Consider the following 19956-nt stretch of genomic DNA (forward strand, 5'->3'; position numbering starts at 1 on the left):
ATTTCAATAATAACTTCAGTTTGTGAACCACTGTTTCTTCAAATACATACATATGCACAAATAAGCGTTCAGCACACATATATTAGCGTTTGTATTCTATTTGTGTGATAAGCCATTCTCAATTAATACCGCGTAATATATTTTTACGTGATACGTTTTTATTTTTTGAAAAATATGTATGAGTTCCCTTTCTAAAGGGCATATTATTATTTTAATATATTTCCAGAGGCAACTCAGATCTTTAAAATTTAACAAAACAACTATTGAAAAAAACCTCAATTCTTTGAATATTTTGGTAAAACAACGAAACTGAAAATATCACAAATCATATATTTATATAAGCATTTTCATTAAATGGAACTGCAATATGTGTAAAGAAAATATATATTATGATAACACGTATTTTTTCTCTTATATATATGTAGATATATAATTTAAAACTGTCTTGCATATGTACGTATAAAAGCCCACAACTTGAGAAAACTTTTCCCAATTGTCACTAAAATGAATTTTTACAACTGGCATCACCACCATTAACTGTCCTATCACAAATACAGTGGTGTGAACAAAATAGGAACAAGCATGAGGTATTGTGAATGTGCTGTTTTCTTATTAACCCTTCTATTACTTTAAGGCCATCTCGTGACCTTTTTTTGTTATTGATGTGAAACATCGATAGGCGCGGGTAAACATAGACTACGTATAGATTGCGTATCACCCATATATTCTATATGGGTATATGCCATTAATATCGTTCCTCCAAGAACAATTTCAGTTGGAAATAAACAACAATCCGAGAGAATGTACTACAAGATATGGAACAACAATAGATGCTGTATTTACTAGATAAGTTAAAAAACGTTTACTTACTTTTAATAAAAAAAATGTTTTCCTTTATTGAATTCCGCTTAGGAACTAAAATTTACAATTAATTATACTTAACTCTAGACCTGTGTTTGCCTTGCAACGAGTACGGAGTTTGCTGACGCTGCGCTTTCCACAGGTTGCCACTATACGTGTCGCACTCTCAGCGATTTAGTGGTGTCATATTATATTATTTGTATCATATGATATTAATGCATCATATGATACTTTTTGAATGTATGGGGTGCTAACTAGTCCCCCCTTGAAATTCAAACGTCCTCGTTTGAATCTTTAGGTGTATTGAAAATTTGGTTGAGTCCTTCTATTGCCGGTTGTGACAGTTTATTGGGTTCATCTTCTTTTTGTTTCATCAGAAGATTCTTCCCGAAAATTAAGGCGATGATGATTAAAATGACGATTAGAGTAATGCTGGTTCCGTATTTGACTCTGTTTGCTGCTTCTAACAGACTTACTTCCGTTGTATTGTTGAAGTTAAGCTGTTTCAGCATCTCCAGCGGTTGTAGGATGGCTGGTAGTGGTTTACTGGCTGTTCTTTCTTCGCTTTAGATTTTTTTCCCGTTGATAGCAATAGTTACGTTGGTATACAAAATGATGAAGGTCCCGCTTAGAAATGTAGATTCGTTGTTTATTAAACTTTCTCCGTTGTATTTATTTAAAAGTAAAATTCCAGGTCCCATTTCCTCCATAGTTGGGATATGCTGGTTGTTGACCTCCGTGCAGTTTGGCAAACAACTTTTTAAAAGATTAATTATACAAGTATCATTACTTAAATCTACTACATTATTGCTTAAGCATATTTGTAGGGAATTGTATTTCTTGCAATAATTTTCTATTCCATAAATTGTATTAAAATTTATCTTATTGATCCTCTCGTTATTTTTTACTGCCCTAATATCTAATGTTTTACAATTTTGGTTATCTACGGTTGGGAGGCTAACAATATAGATTATAATTTTGCCATTAGTTGCAATTTTTATTTCGGAAAATTCGAGTGCTTCGCCTAAATTTACATATGGAATATTGTCATTGTCTATTACTTCTTTCACAATATTTATTTCTTCATTTGATGGAATAAAAGAATTTATTATGGTGGCTTTTGCCCAATGTCTCGTATTGCGTATGCAATATTTAAAATGTTTTCCTTAATTATTTCTAATTTATATTTTAGCTGTAGAAATGCTTCAATTTCTAAACTTTTTTCATTTTGCATGGTTTTAATTATATTATTTGTAGTATTTGTTATCTCGCTAATTTTGCCAATTGTAAGTTTGTTAATTAATACCTGATTATTGTTATTTTGTAAGACATTATTTATTTTATTTGAAATTATTTCGTAGTCTTCATGGCCAGGACTTCCTGCAATCCATTTCCATGTGCTACCCAGGAAATTTATTGATCTTTTTATTTTTTGTTCTACTTTGAGATTGTTAAGTTGGGCTCTTATCTGTGTTATCAAGTGGGATATGAAGGGATAATTAGGGTTTTTGCGGATAGTTTCAGCTTTGATAGTCGCTTCTATGTGGTCAAGTGTGTCCGTATATTTTCCTATGTCAATTTCATGTATTATCCTAAATGTTCCTGTTTGTAGTCTAGCCGTTCCCTTTTCTATTGTTATTAATTGGGAGGTTGAGTAGTCGAGGATCTGTACTTCCGCCAGGCATAGTGGTAGTAGTATTCTGAAAAAAAAAATATCGTACATATTTAGTTACGTATTACACCTTTGTGAATTATTTGTCCTTTTTCGGTTAACACGGTACTATTCCTATCTTCCTTAACTATTTCCTTACTGTAGGGTTTACTTAACTTAGTTCCTAATCTCCTATTTTTCTTAACAAATATTATTTGTCCTGGTAGAAATGATTTTATTTCCTTCTTATTTTTATTATGGTATTCGATATACTTTCTTTGTTTCTCAGCTAATTTTTCTAAATTGCTTTGTCTAGATCTTTCTATGACCTCGGGGGTAAATGTAACATTTCTATGAAAAAATAGGTCTACTGGTCTTTTAAGTGTTGTGGATTGAACTGAATGATTATACTCAGATACTGCTCTTTCTAAAAGTTCTTCAAAATTTCTGTGTCCGCCGTTTTCTTTTATGCCACGCATTATTTCGATTAATGTAGAGTGGAACGTTTCCACTTGTCCGTTAGCTTGGCTTTTGTATGGAGGAGTAGTGTAAACTTCTATTCCGTCTTTCATCATAAATTTTAAAGAAGCTGAGTTTAAAGATGGCTCATTGTCGATAACTATTAATTTTGGTACTCCGAAGAAAAATATAATATCACTTAAAGATTTTCTGACGTCTTCTATTGCTCTGCTATTTAGGCTTTTTGTACTCTCTCTCTCGTACTTATTTTCTTTACAAACGGTGCAGTTGGCTATTATTCGTTTTATTTTATTTAACATACCGGGAAAATATTTTGTTTCGAGAATTTGTGTTTTATTTTCAGTGGCATTCCTATGTGCTCTTAAATGTTCTTTTAATATGACGTTCTCCTGTTCTTGTTCGTTACTAATATCTTCAACTAATTTTTGGGTATATCGGCTTTTAATGCTACTAAAATGAATAGGATAGATATTTTGCATCATACCCATTATCCTTTCTTCTGTTTGAATTCCATTTATAACAGATGGGTTACGGTACCGTTTCATGTAAGAAATCAATAGCTGTTCGTTGTACTCTGGTTCTGTAGTTATATGTCTATGAACTGTTGGAAAAATTGTTTTAAATTGATATGAGGATATTTCATCGATCTTGAAAAAAATTTGGTTTTTGAAAACATTAATTGGAACTTCTGTACAAGGGATTAAATTGTGACTTGAGCTTTCATCGCTATGAATCGTAGGTGTGAGTGAATTTATTTGTATTGGTATCCTTGAAAGGGCATTTGCAACTACATTTGTTTTACCAGGTTTGTAAGTTAATTCATAGTTATATTCTTCTAAAATGGCTTTCCATCGCTTCATTTTACTATTAGTATTCTTATGGCTTAAGGCATAGGTAAGAGGTTGATGATCGGTGATAATTTTAACTTTTTTTGAACCGTAGAGGTAATTTCTAAGTGAATTAAGTGACCATATTATACCAAGCATTTCTTTCTCATTGGTAGCATAATGCTCTTCGGCTTTGCTTAAAGTTCTCGATATGAAAGTAATTGGTCTACCGTCTTGCGATAACCCGGCCCCTAATGCGAAATCTAAAGCGTCGGTCGTTAGTTCAAAATCTTTATCGAAATTTGGGTGCGCTAAAACTATATCCTTGGATACTAAGGTATTTTATATTTTATTAAATGCTTCTAAGGCCTCGTTGTCTAATTCTTTTTCTTTTTTTTCGAGTTCCGTCTGGAGATATGACCGGCTTCTCCTCTTAATAGTGCTGTTAATGGACTAGCTACTTTTGCGTAATCCTGGATAAAACGTCGGTAATAACCTGACATACCTAGGAAGGATCTTAATTCTTTGAGAGTTTGTGGAACTGGAAATTTTGATACCGCTTCTACTTTTTCGGGGTTGGGTTTTATCCCATTTGAACTGATTACATATCCTAAAAATTTTCTTCCTCTTTAGCAAATGTGTGATTTTCATATTTGCATTTTCTAATGTTTGGAATATTAACTCTATATTTTTAAAATGCTCTTCATCGTCAATGTAAACGTGGCATCTTACTCCTATATGTTGTCGTAGGATATCGTCTAGTGCTCTTTGGAATGTGGCTGGAGCATTTTTTAGACCGAAGGGTAAGCGGAGGAATTCATATTTTCCGTTGTTTGCGGAAAATGCGGTTTTTTCAATGTCTGACTCGCGAAGTGGAATCTGATGGAACCCACTTTTTAAGTCAATAACAGTAAATAGTTTATTGATTCCCAGATTTGCAAGGACTTCGTTAATTTCTGGTATAGGATATTTATCGGGGATCGTAACTGAATTAAGTTTACGATAATCAACAACCATTCTATACTTTTTTTCGTCAGAGGCATCTGACTTTTTATTAACTATCCATATTGGGGAGTTATACGGAGATTTCAATTTCCTTATTATTCCGTTATCTATGTAGGAGTTCTTCAATTTGGCGTTCGATTTCTATTTTAAAGCCATCGGATACGGGTATGGCTTGTAGTAAACAGGAGTCTCGGTTGTTGTCCGGATTTCACCTTTTACGAGAGTGGTGTAGGTGAGTTTTTCATCAGGATCAGAAAAAAGGTTTGGGCATTTATCGATAATATTATTAAATTTGTTTTGTTGTTGTAAAGAGAGATGTGGAGTATTGATTGCCACATTATTCACTTCGTGTGATATTCTTTGTTTTAACATTATATTTATACTCTGACAAATCGTCATTAAATTTTAATCGGTATGAATAATTGCTTTTAATTCTTTAAGTGTGTCGTTGCCTACTATGCCGTGGAACGATCTTAAAGTTGGTAATATGAAAATTTTTATTTTCCCTACTGTTAGTCCAAAAATGTCGACAAAGGTGTGGTGGGTAATTTCGATTGTCCCGGCAACTGATTGTACTGTAAAGGGCTTTTCGTTCAGAATTGGATTCCTAATTCTAGTGGACTGGATGTAATTCTTATTGGATCCGGTATCAATAAGAAAATATATCGTGTCTCCGCGCCTTGTTCTAAATTCATAACAAGGCAGCGAAGACGGCGCTAATCTAAAAAATTAATAGTATCAGGCTCATTTTTACCTGCATTATCATAATTGCTATGGGAATTGTCATCGTATATCCCGTTCGGGTCTAATTCGACTGCGTTAGTTAAAAAATTTTTTTGTATTTTGCTTGGAGGGTGGGTCAGTTGTGCGGAAATAGGACGTTTCGGTGGTCGATTGTCCTGGAATATATTGGGCCTATTTTGTTAATTAATTTGTCTTGACCGTATGGGCTGTTCTACTTCCATTGGGGTCGGTGGTTTAGGCGGTAGGTTCGGTCTGTTATTAAAAGAAGAATTTTCTCTAGTAATATGGGGGTTGTTCGGGTAATTGTTGAACCTCGGCATGAATCCTTGGTCATTTTGCATATAGTTGGGAGAGTGTTGGGGATATCGGTTTGATTGACGACCGAATGCCTGTTGGTCAAAATTTCGTCTGGGGGAATGGGAATACGTTAATTCGGGGTAAAAAGCTCTGTTGTTATTGTAATTATTAAAGTTGTTATTGAAATTATTAAAATTGTTATTTCGGGGAGGTCGTGGTGGTGGTTGGATATTGGGTTTGTGTGTATTGTTCGCATGATTCTATATGTCATGTTGTCAAGTTTTTGACATAAATGTATTGCTTGGGGCAAGGTTGTCGGTTCTCTCTTACTGAGAAGACGAGGTAAATCGCCATTTAGTCCTCTAATAAATGTGTCAAGGGCTTTGCCCCTATATGAGTTTGTCATAGTCCGTATGGATTCGTCACTTAACTCGAGACATGAAATTTTGTCTAATATAAGTAGGAATGGTGTTGGTAAACTTTTTGGTAAAAGGTCGGTATGTCGTCGTAGCGTTGGACCATAGTGATCATCTGGTATTCGAGGGTACTTATGTCACTTTTATCCGAATAATGCATCATAAGGCATTTTCGAATTTGACTCCAATCGAGTGGAGTATTGTAGGATTCTAATGCGGTGTCGGCATCGCCAATAATTTTATGCCTGATCGTTTAAAAATTCTGTCTACGCTCTTCCTCCAGGAGTTAAATTCACCTGGTCGTCCCGAAAATTCTCTAAGGCTTTAACCATGTCCGGAATTTTATCTAGTTCGTTTATGTTGTTCGCGTTCAGTGTCACACTGTGGTCGGGTTAGGTAAAGTCAGTTATATTCTGAGTACTCATTCGCTCGAGTACTTCTCGAACTATTGTCGTTATGAAAGTTGGGTTAGGGGTGGGAGGGTTTAAAGGATGGTTGGAAGGATTTTTAGCATGGGTGGTTTGCCCATAATCTATCCTCATTTGATTTAGTTGCTCAATTAGTTCTTCAGCTGTGTCTGGCATTATAATAATCTTTTCTTTTAAGCTAATTAGTTTCTTAAAAAAAAAATTCCTTTGTAATAGTACTTTCTTTGACAATATTGGAATCTTTTTGTAAAGCTTACGTTAATTTAAGGCTTTTTTTCTTTTTTGTGTCGGATAATTAATTTCTTTCATTTCAAGTTTCGTATTCTTTATAATAATAAAATTGTTTATAATTACATTTTTGTGTCGGGTAATTAATTTCTTTCAATTCAAGTTCCGTATTCTTTATAATAATAATATTCAACATAATAATAGTCATAAAAATATTTTATAGAGCTTACACTAGCTTTCCATAGTGTACAAAAAACTTACCTTACAGGCCACTCACACGTTTAGTTAATAGAAAAAAAACGAAATTCCAGAAAATCGTTATAAACTTGTATTTTATGTGAAATTCACCTTAAAATTATTATCACAAAATGAATGGATGAAAATTACTGAACCGTAGTTTTAAAACCGTTAAATATGTATATACATATGTATATACACAATTATTAAGGTTTTTATAAAAATGATTTTAATATTAATTGCAAACGTGTTCTAACTAGAATGTAGAATGTCAGCGTGTTTTGGTGCATGTGCGTGTGTGTGTTAATGTGTAACGTTCTCTCGCGTGATGAGGTGAATGCAAGCTTTTGATTCGGTGTGGTGAACTGACGTAAATGTGATGTGACGTCGCTACTCACTTAGCCATCCCGGCCCCCCTAGGCGAGTATTTAGCCTAGAAGCCGCTGTAGCTGATGTAGCGTAGCTACAACGCTGCTGAGGCCTGTTGACCGGCGTGATTGCGGCCTAAGCTGATGGCGCCGTGTTGTCCGGTTTTGGCGCCAGGGACGAGATTCTGCTGGAGAGGGCCCACGCCGGCGGTATGCCGTCACAGGAGTTCTTTGAGAACGCCTGACTTTGCCGCTGGTGCGAGGAGCCGGTGGTCGCCCGGAGTCGCGTGTGGTAGTGCGGTTCAACAGCGTATGATGAGCCCGCAAACAGATTTGGCAACGATTTTGTGATGGGCACTCCTGAGTTGCGTGGGAAGTTGCCAGGCAATTCAGGCAATACCCGAGTGCCTGTGCCACCTGCTGGCGTTACATCGGCGGCATGCCTTTGAAGATACCGCAGTGCGATATCCGATGCAGGCGACGGCATAGTGGACAACGAATTCGTTGCAGATCCACTGGTAATGCTGGCGTGCTTTGACACGGAGCCGTTGTCGCGGTGGAGCCTGTCGTTGTTTGAGGCGCTGCCCGTGCAGTGTTGGTCCGGGGTGCTGCTATTGGGGCAGCTGCAGAGCGAGGGGCGGAAACTGCCGGCGTGGTTGGCGTTGACGATGATGCCATATCCACGTCCATATTACATTTATGTTAAGTCTTTTGTGTTGTTTATGTTATTCGAGGTTTCGATTTGGTAAGCGGTTTATATGTTTTATCGATTTATTGATTTATTTTACATTGCGGTTTCGGTTTTACGTTTATTTATCTTCGGCGGTTGGTAGAAAGCATAATTTGACGAGCGGTCTGGTTAGCGTTCCGGTTTGAGTGCGGAGATCAACTACTCGAACATAACCGTCGGAACCGTAATGAAGTTGTTTTATGCGGCCGAGTCGCCATTCCTTAGGAGGGAGACAATCATCTTGCATAAAGACGCAGTCTCCAAGCTTTGGTGCCTTTTCTTGAGGTTTCCACCGGTATCTCTTGTGAAGGTCCTTTATGTAGTCGTCCTTCCATCGGCGGCTGAAATCATGATGGAGAATTTTAATTCGTTCCCATCTGTTTAATAAGGATAGCGACTCCACGCCTGGCTCAGGTATGGCCAGAATGGGTGCTCCTTTGAGAAAATGCCCTGGGGTTAAAGCTGTGAAGTCGGAGGGATCTTGCGAGAGTGGTGAGATAGGTCTGGAGTTTAGTACGGCTTCGATAGAGTGAGTAATGCAGTAAACTCCTCATAATCGAATTTATGGTTACCAGCCGTTTTCTTTAAATGGGACTTAAAGCTCTTTACTGCTGATTCCCAGAGTCCGCCCATGTGAGGAGAACATGGGGGTATGAATTGCCAATCGATCCCTTGGGGTGCATATTTTTTGACAATTTCGGGGGATACTTCTTTCATGAATTGTAAAAACTCCTTTTCCGTGGCTCTTTGAGCTCCGACAAAGTTTTTACCATTGTCGCTCATAATTTTTAAAGGAAATCCGCGTCGTCCGACAAAGCGGGCAAATACTGCAAGAAAAGCCGCAGTAGTCAGATCCGAACATAGCTCGAGGTGTACTGCCTTTGTTGTAAAACATACAAAGACAGCCACATACCCTTTTCTAAAAGAGGAAGACCTTAGCATCGAGGCCTTTATCTGGAAGGGTCCAGCAAAATCAACCCCAGTGATGGTAAAGGGTAAAGCATAGTTGCAGCGTTTAGGTGGTAGGGCTGCCATGATCTGCATACGCATCTTGTGCTTGTACATAGTACACTTTACACATGAAAATGGTTCTTTTAATTTGTGGCTTTAGTCGCGGTATATAGAACTCTTCTCGGACCATTTGTTGGATCAAGCGATGCTCACCATGCAGTGTAAGCTGGTGGAGTTATATTAGAAATAAGTAGGTAAAACGGGATTTCTCTGGGATAAAAGATATGATGTCGTTCGTTGTAACTAAGGCTTGAGTTGGCTAGACTTCCATTTGCCCGTAGTAATCCCTTAGGGTCCAGGAATGGGTTTAATACGAGAAGTGAGCTTCCCTTTTCGAGAAGTCGCTTTTCAAGCAACTTTGATTTCTCTTTGCTGAAACAGCGAGTTTGTGTATACAAGATTAGACTGACCTTGGCATGTTGCAAGTCGGAATATGTTAGTTGTATATAAGAATCGTTTGATATCCTTTTCGCCCTTTGTTTAAGTTTATGGATGAAATTGTGCATATAAGCGACTACCCTTAGTGCTCGAGGAAATGATGAAAATCTTTGGAGAATATCATCCTCTTCTGGAGTGATATGAAAATTTTCAATTTTCCGACTTTCCGGAGGTATGATATTCCGAGCAGGAGACTTTGGCCGGAGTTCTTGTGATTCTGTTAGCCATGTGGCACAGTTCCACCAGAGTGTAGTGCTGGTGAGGTGAAGTGGTTTGCAACCTCTTGTCCCCAGATCCGCTGGGTTATCTGCACTTGCAATATGTTGCCATTTTGCTGAGCCAACTAAGTCTAAGATTTGTGATATGCGATTCGATACATATGTCTTCCAAGTATAGGGTGGTTTTTCCAACCATGCTAGAACTATTTCTGAGTCTGACCAGAGAAACATTTTGTGATCGTTTAATTTTAGATGGGTTTGAACTATCGAAATTAATTTTGCTAAGAGAAAAGCACCATTTAGTTCAAGCCGTGGCTTCAAAGGTGCAACTTTGGCTTTGGCTACCAAACGATGTGAAGTTATTTTACTATCATACTGAGTGCGTATGTAGACTGCTGCGCAATAAGCCTTTTCAGAGGCATCACAGAAACCGTGTTATTCTGCGTTAATGTTAGGGGTGAAATTTACCCATCGAGGGATTCGAATTTCTGATATATTATGTAGGTTGTTAGCAAATTGAACACATTTTGTTAAACGTACAGGTTTTACCTGTTCATCCCATTCAGTGTCATCTTGCCACAATTCTTTAATGAGAATTTTAGCTTGAATCTTTATTGGCGAAAGCCATCCTGCGGGGTCGAAAAGTTTTGCCACCGAGGAAAGGATTTGTCGTTTTGTAATGGCGGATATTGCAGATATTGACTCAATTGTATATGAGAATTGATCTGTTATCGCATTCCATTGAACCCATAGTGTTTTTGTTGTACTAGCCTTTTCGAATTTAAGGAAGTCAGTATCTAATATGTCTTCGTTTTTTATATCTTTGATTATTTCGGGATGATTTGATGTTATTTTCTTTAGGGGAAAACCTGCTGAATTTAGTGCTTTGATCACTTGAGATAATGATTCGCACGCTATTGGTATACTGTGGCTACCTGATAAAATGTAATCCACATATGTTTGAGTTTACAACACAGAAGTTGCTAAAGGTAAATTTGTTTCACAAGTTTTTGCAACTTCATGTTATGTCCTAATGGCTAAATAGGGTGCGCAGTTGATGCCAAAGGTAACTGTTTTAAGTTTGTAGTCGCTAATTGGACTATTAATTGAATTGCGGAAGACTGTGCGTTGGAAATCTTGGTCATCTTCATGCACCAGAATTTGCCAATACATTTTCTCAACATCCCCGTTAAAAACGTATTTAAACATGCTCCAATTTAGTATTAGCAACATGAGATCAGGTTGTAATGTTGGCCCTGTGTATAATACATCATTGAGTGATTTGTCTGAGCTCGTACACTTGAGGCATTGAACACCACTCATACTTTCGTTGTGATTTTATCTGGTCTTATTACCCCATGATGTGGAAGGTAAAAAGATAAATATCTACCTTTGGATATTTTTTCATATGGTACAGTTTCTTCCATATGATTGAGGTCAAGATATTCCTCCATCACATTATCATATGCTGATTTTAGCTCGTTTTTCTTTATCAGGCTTTTTTCCATGCTTAGGAATTGCTGGACTGCTGAGATTCTAGAGTGGCCTAGAGCTATAGTTTCTGGAAAGGTGGATTTGAATGGCAGTCGCACAACATAACGACCATGTTTGTTTCTGGTTGTTGCAGACTTGTAATAGGCTTCGCATGCCTCGTCTTCTTCTGAAAGTTGGGTAATCTGAGGTATTTCTTCTACTTCCCAGAACTTTTTAAGTTGATTATATAAATATTGGTTTGTGATATTTTCCACTTGTGTTGTGAAAGAATTTATTTTTTCCGTGACTTGGCCACTTATAATCCACCCAAAGATTTATTTTGGGCTAACAATTTATTGAGATTTTCTCTATACCTTCAAGAATTATTTAAGGTATTAAGTCACTGCCTAATAATATGTCGATTTGTGATGGGGTATGACAGTTGGGATCTGCTAATTTGAGATGTGAGCATTTTTCCCAGTGTATTTTATTTACTTCATAGCTTGGAAGCAAATTTGTAAGTTGCGGTAGAACGATGGCTTGTGCATCTATTCGTATATCCGCATTTGGAGAAACTATGGTGATTGGGCATATTTTATTAGAATTTTGAATAATTCTTCCGCCCATTCCCGAAATTTGAAAATTGGAATGTTTTATTGGCAATTTTAGCTGATTTTGAATCTTTGATGATATAAAGGATCTTTGAGAGCCTTGATCTATTAACGCTCTTAGTTTGAAAAAATCACCTTTATGTTCAATGGTGATGACCGCAGTGGGTAAAAGAATTTTGCTTTCATTTTCTGAATGAAGCGCTTGAATTTTTGCTGCTTTAGAGCAACATGGTTGTTCTTCCCTTTTTTCGGGATTTGAGGTTTCGGGATTACTTGATGTAGTTGTAGCGACTAACCCCGTGGTTTTTTTAAATGGATTTTTCTTCACATTTTGAAAATTGGTAACATTAAGCAATGAGTGATGTCTTCGTTGACAGTATACACAATTGAATTTGCTTTCACAGTCTTTTGTCATATCAGAATTCGACAGACAGTTTATGCAAAGTTTGTGTTGACGGACCAGATTGTTTCTATCTGAAACGGATAATTTTTTGAATCTCTCGCAGGATCTTAATTTATGACCTCCCTTACAGAGTTCACACAATGATTGCCATTGACTACTTTGATTTGACACGAATGTGTGACTTTTATTAACGTGTCTATTATATTGTATGCTTTACTGGCTTGGGGTTTGAACAAGTTTTCACTTGAGACATTGTGATGACTTTTTGGCTTTATAGTTTTTTTGTCTATTCGCTCAGCTATCTCGTATTGAGCAGTGAGAAATGTTTTCATCTGTTGCCAGGTGGGCATTATTTTTCTTTCCACTAGAGATTGTTCCCATCGTAGTAACGCAGCATCAGGCAGTGTTTCTGCGCAAATGGTTACTATCATAGGGTCCCACAATTCTGTGAAGATATTTTGTGTTTTTAACACTGATAAACAATTAGTCACTGTGGAGTGTAAGTTTTGAAATTCCTGGCTAGTTTCTTGTTGGATTTTTGGCAAATGCAATAAAGTTTTTATTGGGTTTTCTATCATAACCCTTTCATTTTCGTACCTTTCGACAAGTGCTTCCCAAGCCAGTTTAAAATTTTCGTCATTTAAAGCGAATTGCTTGACGATACTGCTTGCTTCCCCGTTTGTTTTATACCTGAGATGGTATAACTTTTGTGCTTGTGAAAGTTTAGGATGGTTTATATAAACGGCAGTGAACATGTCCCGGAAGGACGGCCACTGGTCATAACATCCATTGAAAACTTCAGTATCACAAGCTGGTACTTTTAGATACATGCCTTTATCTAGGTCTTCTTTTTGTGTTGTAACAACTCTGGGAGAGAGTGGCTCTACTTCTCCTTACTAACCTTATTTGTTCAGTTATCATTCCCTTTGTTAACTCGTACTGATCACGGCAGTTATCACACTTGGCTGTCGCCGAAGCTTTTGTGTTTTCTGGGAGTTCCGCGTCGTCAGTATCTAGTACTGTATCGTACGCTGCCAGAAGGCGTGCCCATAGATTTTTAACACTTTCTAATTTTATATTTAAAACTGATTCCGTAATGTCAGTAATAGAGAAAGCTTGAAACCGTGTGCAATATCTTATAAAGCTATCACTTTCAGTGATAAATCTCGATATTATATGATCTTTTGATCTCTTTTGCTTTGTACCGTGCTTAGAGCGTGTAGCTTCTGCAGGTGTGCTTTGTTTATCGTCGTCAGCCATTTTTGGAATTGTAAGAAACTGACCTGATTTTGATTCTTTTGAATCTGTGCTCATTTAAAATTAATAAAAATTTAGAATTTAAATTTGATGAGATATGTCTGATAAATACCGAAAACCGAAAACTCTTTGAAGTAAATAAGAGTTGTTATTCCCGTAAATTTACTAAGATACGCGTGAATCGTTTTTGTTAACCGCAATATTGTATTTAAGTGGTTGCGATTTTATATTTATTTTTGTATATTTTATATTACGGATTTATCCGTATGTCCTTGTATATAAGTACTCGTAAAGGCGGTATACGAAGTCAATAACCTTTCTACATATACATACATATGTGCACCCTATGTGCTTATTTATGTGCATATGATATGCTTAGTTGGTTGGTATTTAATCCTGCTTGTTTTTGCAATGCAAAGGACAAGGAGATATTGTTAAATAATATTTGCCTATATGGGCTTAGAGTATGTACTATATAAGTATGTACTAATATATTTATCGTTAATAAGATTTTATTATTTATTTATTCATTTTTGTTAAAATTCCGCACCGCTTATTGCTTATAATTAAGCTATTAACGCAGCTTCTAATAATTTAAGATTTATTATTTTTTTTTATGTTTTAGATATACTTAAAAAATCAGGGTATGTAGCGTAGGCAAACAGAATACCGAATATATGTATACAGTATGTATATCATATATATGTATATTCTTATATTTGCGCGATCAGAATATAGAGAGAAAAGAAAATGAACAATGTGCAGGTGATTAGCCTCTGCACTTGCGAATTAGCAAGTATATGCTTCAATATGTTAATATCACAATCACAAAAGTCACCAACCTCACTACAGTGATGTTTCTCACTATAGTGAGGGTTACCTTATTCTGGCGAAAATTCAAAAGCTCAAATGCTCACTATTATCACAAATATCTGTGACGTGTGAAAGCAGCCATCATAATAGAAAACATCTGTGTTTGTTTTGTTTTACATCAATATTTGACATTTTTTAAAAAATATTTGAGTGTTATAACTAGCATGTAGGAACAGTTCTTTGTGTATGCGGCAATTGTTGAGGAGGAGGAATCGGGGGGTAGGAGGAAAATTTTGAAGGGTTTACGAAACAAAAGCGATCCTTTTACTATGCAAGACACAACATTTATAAATACATTTCGATTCCTAAAATCGCTATGTAAAGTACTTATAGGTGAATTGGTGCCCCATGATGTGCAGAAGTCGAGTATATCTTTTGATCTGCGTTTCCTGGGGTGTTTGTGTTTTTACGGGCATGGCTCTTACAAAAAATGCGTTGGTAATAGTTATATGCTTTGGGATCAAGGGCACAATCGGCGCAATCGATTGTACCCATATTGGGATTGTTTCACCCTCAAGCACAGACGCCACTACTCCTCTCTCACTTTTCATGAACCGGAAAGGATTTTATAAGTTAATGATAAGTTAATTAGAACAGCGTGTGAAATATAATATCAAACTCTGCCTAATTAATGCAAAAATATTTAAATTTTAGAAAGCATTTTCAAATCTACTACATCTGGTAATTGAACAAAAATTAAATAAAATATTTCATTAGGCACCAGAGTTAAATTTTATGATTTTCTACTATCGCTTACATGGTTTGCAACAATTATTTCCATCTATTTTTATGAATGCATAAACAAATATTGGATTTATTTTTTATTTATTGGTTATCAGCGATATGCATATGTAGATGATAAGCACTCTGCACGTAGTAGGTGGATTTTGTTTGCTTATTTTTATTAAAACTGCTGTTTGACAGCGAAAAGCTTTTTACCTCACGTGGTGACTTTTTTAAGCTTTTTTCTTATGAGGTTAGAGCCAGAATAGCCTCACAAAATATGCCTCACAAGAAATCTCTCAAATTTTTCCTCTCAACTCAGTTGAGAGGTTTTTTCAGAATAGGGCTGATAGTTTTGTTACCAGCAAAATACTACATTGCTCATATGGTATTTTGCTGGTATTTGGTGACACACATGTGGTATTTGTACTATATATGGTATTGTTACTACATGTCTGTCTCAGGTATTACTTTGTCTCGCTTCAAGGGAGTTTTGGGAGAAAGCATGTATTTGAAGTACATAAGTACATATGTATGTATGTATTTGGGAGGATGGAGTCATGTGTAGAAGAGGATGGAGTCATGTGTAGAAGTTCACGCAAGTGAGGAAAGTTCTCTGATCGCCATTCACTTGGGAGTGGCCAGAAACGATTATTTTACATATGACTCAAGCAGCTCACTACTTCCGGTCTTTGACCAAGTATCCTCTGGGTAGCCTAAGAACATCCGTTTGAAGGCGAGCTAAAGTGAGAAGGCGAAATATCTCCTACATAGGGTTGTGCGCTGGGTTTGGGACCCGCCACGTAAAAAAAACACCCCCAATGAATAGTAACAACCAGCCTCGGATGAGAGACCCCTTTTTTGATGACGACCACGGCAAACGAAATAAGGACTACGATTTAAGGGCATGCACCTGGAATGTCCGGTCCCTTAATTGGGAAGGTGCCGCTGCCCAGCTGGTTGATGTCCTCGTGAAAATAAAGGCTGACATCACCGCCGTCCAAGATATGCGATGGACGGGACAAGGACAGAGACGAGTAGGTCCTTGTGGCATATACTACAGTGGCCATATAAAGGAGCGCAAGTTTGGCGTGAGATTCGTGGTGGGAGAGAGACTCCGTCGCCGAGTACTGTCATTCACTCCGGTGAATGAACGTCTAGCCACAATCCGCATCAAAGCAAGGTTCTTCAACATATCGCTGATTTGCGCCCACGCCCCGACGGAAGAGAAGGACGATGTGACGCAAGATGCCTTCTATGAGCACTTATACCGCGCTTAGGAAAGCTGCCTCCGCCACGATGTCAAAATCGTGCTTGGTGATTTTATCGTCAGGGTGGGCAAAGAAGGTTTATTTGGCACTACGGTCGGTAAATTCAGCCTCCACGACGAATCCCCAAAGGGGTTGAAGCTGATCGACTTCGCCGGGGCCCGAAATATGGTTATCTGTAGTACTAGATTCCAGCATAAGAAGATTCATCAATCTACCTGGCTGTCTCCGGATCGAAAAACTACCAACCAGACCAGATCGATCATGTAGTGATAGACGGAAGACACGTCTCCAGTGTTTTAGATGTGCGTACGCTCCGAGGTCCTAACATCGACTCGGACCACTGTCTTGTTGCAGCCAAAATACGCACCCGCCTCTATGTAGCAAAAAACGCGCGTTAACAAACACAGGGAAGGTTCGACGAGAAGCTGCAATCACAACAGACATCCGAACGATTTGCTACTCGGCTTGCACTCTTGCTTTCTGAGAGCACTCGTCAACAACTCGGTATAAGGGGACTGTGGTACAGAATTTCAAACTCCTTACGTACAGCTGCAACAAAAGCCATTGGTTTTCGGAAAGTGCAAACGAACAGCTGGTATGACGAGGAGTACCGTGTCGCAGCGGAGAGAAACCAGACTGCCTACCTCGCAACGTTACGATCGACCACAACACGTGCCGGATCGGATAGATACCGAGAGTTGAAGAGGGAAGCGAGACGCATTTGCAGACAGAAGAAGAAAGATGCCGAAATGCGTGAGTACGAAGAGCTTGATAAGCTGGCCGACAGGGCTAATGCTCGAAAATTCTACGAAAAAAGGCTTACAGAAAGTTTCAAGACCGGACCATTCTCTTGTAGCAACCCCAAAGGTGATCTAGTCACTGATGCCCAGAGCAGACTTAAATTATGGAGGGAACACTTTTCCAGCCTGCTGAATGGCAGTGAACGTACAACACCAGGGGAAGGCGAACCCGATTCCCCAATCGATGACGATGGAGCAGATGTTCCATTGCCCAACCATGAAGAAGTTCGAATAGCAATTACCCGCCTGATGTACAACAAAGTGGCCGGGGGGATTAGCCTCCTCAACATCGCATATAAGGTTCTATCGAGCGTATTGTGTGAAAGATTAAAGCCCACCGTCAACAAACTGATTGGACCTTATCAGTGCGGCTTCAGACCTGGAAAATCAACAACCGACCAGATATTCACCATGCGCCAAATCTTGAAAAAGCCCCGTGAAAGGAGAATCGACACACACCACCTCTTCGTCGATTTCAAAGCTGCTTTCGACAGCACGAAAAGGAGCTGCCTTTATGCCGCGATGTCTGAATTTGGTATCCCCGCAAAACTAATACGGCTGTGTAAACTGACGTTGAACAACACGAAAAGCTCCGTCAGGATCGGGAAGGACCTCTCCGAGCCGTTCGATACCAAACGAGGTTTCAGACAAGGCGACTCCCTATCGTGCGACTTCTTCAACCTGCTCCTGGAGAAAATAGTTCGAGCTGCAGAACTAAACAGAGAAGGTACCATCTTCTATAAGAGTGTACAGCAGTTGGCGTATGCCGACGATATTGATATCATCGGCCTCAACACCCGCGCCGTTAGTTCTGCTTTCTCTAGGCTGGACAAGGAAGCACAGAAAATGGGTCTGGTAGTGAACGAGGGCAAAACGAAATATCTCCTGTCATCAAACAAACAGTCGTCGCACTCGCGACTTGGCTCTCACGTCACTGTTGACAGTCATAACTTTGAAGTTGTAGATAATTTCGTCTATTTAGGAACCAGCATTAACACCACTAATAATGTTAGCCTGGAAATCCAACGCAGGATTGCTCTTGCCAACAGGTGTTACTTCGGACTGAGTAGGCAATTGAAAAGTAAAGTCCTCTCTCGACGAACAAAAGCAAAACTCTATAAGTCACTCATAATTCCCGTCCTGCTATATGGTGCAGAGGCTTGGGCGATGACAGCAACCGATGAGTCGACGTTACGAGTTTTCGAGAGAAAAATTCTGCGAAAGATTTATGGTCCTTTGCGCATTGGCCACGGCGAATATCGCATCCGATGGAACGATGAGCTGTACGAGATATATGACGACATTGACATAGTTCAGCGAATTAAAAGACAGCGGCTACGCTGGCTAGGTCATGTTGTCCGGATGGATGAAAACACTCCAGCTCTGAAAGTATTCGACGCAGTACCCGCCGGGGGAAGCAGAGGAAGAGGAAGACCTCCACTCCGTTAGAAGGACCAAGTGGAGAAGGACCTGGCTTCGCTTGGAATATCCAATTGGCGCCACGTAGCGAAAAGAAGAAACGACTGGCGCGCTGTTGTTAACTCGGCTATAATCGCATAAGCGGTGTCTACGCCAATTAAGAAGAAGAAGAATTATGGTTTGGTTATGCATGGAAGAAATATACAATGGATCGCCGATTGTTACCTCTTTCCTTGCTGCTGCTGCGCATATGTATGTATGTTTGTATGCTTGTGCATTATTGAAGTTATGCTTCTTTTTCTTTCGTTTGTCTTTCATTTCTGCGAATTCTCAACTATTTTGCGTATATTTTGGTTGAAATACTCTGCGTTGGCCGTTGAAAAATTAGGGCTATACTTTACAGGATCATTTCTGTAGTTAGTCTTCATTTACATTTTTTGGAAATCGACCCGCAATGACGAAGTATATCGTTTTATCTGACAGCGTGAGGTTTAAGAAGTTCATTTCTAATTTTGTCTTGTGGCATATTAGAAATGATGTTTCTTCGAAAATCGTTCGCTTACAACGGATAAAACGACTTCTGAGTGGTGGATTTAATGAATAAATTCCTTTTGGTTGAAATGCTCTTCGTTGGCCGTTGAAAAGTTAAGACTATACTTCTCAGGATCATTCATTCCTTTCATTTCTTCAAAGAAATTAATGACATTTAGAAATATGCATATTTGCATTATTTCGTTGTCATTTCCATATTCGTAGCAATAGAATTTCTATGGCATAAGTAAAGTAATGGCCGCCGATTGTCACCCCTTGCCGCTGTAGCAGCTTCGCCTACAAACATGCGTAAATATGTATGTATGTATACGTATGATCGTGAATACATATCGACGCAGATTTTTGCGACAAGCACCAGAAAGTTGTGCAATTTATGATTTTTAGCTTTTGCCTTCGTCGCGAAAAGACGACTTGTTGGCAAAGGCATGCTCGGGGAGATGTTACGGCCTCTGTTTTTATGAATGAAGCGAGATCGCTTGTGGAATTTGCGCCTGCGTTCATGAATGAAATCGTTTTGGTTGTAAAATTCACTACACTTCTTCTTCGCCAATTTGGCTGCCATATTGACTTGTAAAGATCAATTTTTTGTTGGTGACATATTCATATGTGTACGCATATGTATGTTTGTATGCTTG

At 38.3% G+C, this 19956-nt stretch overlaps 2 pseudogenes; one reads left to right on the forward strand and one right to left on the reverse strand.

Moving 5' to 3' along the window:
• Positions 1 to 7602: 7602 nt before the first annotated feature.
• On the reverse strand, positions 7603 to 8301 carry LOC126764496 (uncharacterized; annotated as a pseudogene).
• A 10854-nt stretch (positions 8302 to 19155) lies between these two features.
• On the forward strand, positions 19156 to 19358 carry LOC126764786 (small nucleolar RNA U3; annotated as a pseudogene).
• The last annotated feature ends 598 nt before the right edge of the window (positions 19359 to 19956 follow it).

Source organism: Bactrocera neohumeralis, unplaced genomic scaffold, assembly GCF_024586455.1.
Source record: "Bactrocera neohumeralis isolate Rockhampton unplaced genomic scaffold, APGP_CSIRO_Bneo_wtdbg2-racon-allhic-juicebox.fasta_v2 cluster09, whole genome shotgun sequence".
NCBI classification, from domain to species: domain Eukaryota; kingdom Metazoa; phylum Arthropoda; class Insecta; order Diptera; family Tephritidae; genus Bactrocera; species Bactrocera neohumeralis.